General features: G+C 38.9%; 1 protein-coding gene across 1 annotated transcript in view; it reads right to left on the bottom strand.

The window, feature by feature from the left end:
• Window positions 1-2,040, bottom strand: part of LOC105822650 (leucine-rich repeat-containing protein 37B-like) — a gene marked incomplete at its 5' end in the record, with an annotated part of 25,334 nt that overhangs the window by 15,010 nt on the left and 8,284 nt on the right. The window lies entirely within an intron of this gene.

Raw genomic sequence — 2,040 nt, 5'->3', positions numbered from 1 at the left:
TAGTTTAGTTTGCCTTTTCTTGAATTTTATGTAAACAGAATCATATTGCACATGTGACTCTCTATCTTGCCTCTTTCACTCGACATTCTGTTTGTGAATTTATGATGATGTTGCATTGTAGCTGAGGGTGGCTCCTTTCAGTGCCTGTCTGGCGGGTCCGATAGCTCACCACTAGCTACATGTGTTTCCTGAGAACTTGAGTGTGGCGAAGTGTGACTGGGGAACTGAATCTTTAATGTCAGTAATTTTAATTATGTTTAAATTTGAAAGCTGATACCCAATGCAGTTATTAGAAAACGTTTAAGTATGTTTGCAACAACGTGGGTATAGGATCCTACTTTTTAAACTGCACATTTTATGAAATCTAAATATAGATTAAGTATTTGTGATGAAAATTCAGCAACTGAATTTAGACTTCAAAAGAGTATGGAAAAAGTAATGTAAACTCTCTAAATAATAATTTTAGACTAATTATATATTGAAATGATAATACTTTGGATATTTTGAGGTCTTAGTATAAAAAAGAATAGAATATGTTGTTAATAACATACATAATGATTACATGTTGCAATGATAATATTTTAGATATATGGATTAAATAAAATATATTAATGTTTGTTTCACCTGTTCGTTTTTACTTTTATTTCTTAAGTGACTGCCAGAAAATTTAAGATTACATATGTGGCTCGCATCATATTTTTATTGAATAATGCCACCTTAGGGTATTTCACTGTATCACTATACCACAATTTATTTATTCCTCTACTGTTGATGAATATTCAGATTTTTCTAGTTTTTAGTTATTACAAACAATGCTGCTTTGAACATTCTTGTACATGCATTCCCATAACACTTTTGCCTGAGTTTCTCGAGGATATAATAGGAGTACAAAATTGTTTTCCTAAGAGATTGTGCTATTTCAAGTTGGTAGATTGAGAGCCTGCCAAGTCTCTACCCCCCCAACCTCCACCAAATCCCTAAAATGATAGACTAGATATAATTAAAAAATTCACCACCTTAGCTCAAAACTTGCAAGCAGCTTTACAAATGCTCCCGCATCAGAAATGCCCTGGAGCTGTCTGCAGGGTTATTGGTTGGGAAACTACAGGAGGAGCAGCCAGAGGCACATCAACCCCATATACTTCCTCCTTGGACCAGGCGGCAAAGGTGTCTTCCTCCAGGCAGGAGCAATTGGTGTTAAAGGGGGCAGGGTCCTGGAACCCCAGAGGAAGGGCACACACTCCCTTACTAGCTGCCTCCCACCCTTTCCTTATTCTCAGGGGAATCCACCTGTAACACAAGCGCTAGCATACCATTTCACCTCTCCCCGGCAGCTGGAAAACAGAAGCAGCAGAATTTCAACTACAAAGATGAATTACATTCAGGAATGAGCAAACAACAAGAGAAAGCCAACTCCAGTAAGGACAAAAAGTAAACTCAAACAACGAATTAGTTAACAGAGAAAGCACAAGAGGACTTTAGAGTAGCAGCATTAATACCCGCAGACAGAGGTAAGCAGATAGTTTATCCACAAAAAGGAATCGACTAAAGATTATGCAAATATAAAGTGTTATTAATAAAAAAAATTCAGTATATGGACTGGGCATGGTGGTTCATACCTGTAATCCCAGCACTTTGAAAAGCTGAGCTGGGAGGACTGCTTCAGGTCAGGAGTTCCAGACCCTGTCTCTACAAAACAATTTTAAAAATTAGCTGGGCGTGGTGGCACAGGCTTGTAGTTTTAGCTACTCAGGAGGCTGAGGCAAGAGGACAGCTTGAGCCCAGGAGTTGGAGGTTGCAGTGAGCTATGATCATGCCACCGCATAGCCTAATAGACAGAGTGACACCCTGTCTCTTAAACAAAACAATACAAAACAAAACAAAATAAAAACCTCAGCATATGAATAGCAGAAAGGACCGTGGAACAGGAATGATCCTCAGACAAGCCTGACACCTGGGCCTGCCCAAGAAATGTTACAGCCTTTACTTCAGCTAATCTTACAGTAAAGACTAGGAACATGCTGGGGGAGGGGTACTGCA

The sequence above is a fragment of the Propithecus coquereli genome, unplaced genomic scaffold (genome assembly GCF_000956105.1).
Source record: "Propithecus coquereli isolate 6110/MARCELLA unplaced genomic scaffold, Pcoq_1.0 Scaffold119, whole genome shotgun sequence".
Taxonomy (NCBI): Eukaryota; Metazoa; Chordata; class Mammalia; order Primates; family Indriidae; genus Propithecus; species Propithecus coquereli.
The sequence above is the reverse complement of the archived record's forward strand: the minus strand, read 5'-3'. Positions and strand labels throughout refer to the sequence as shown.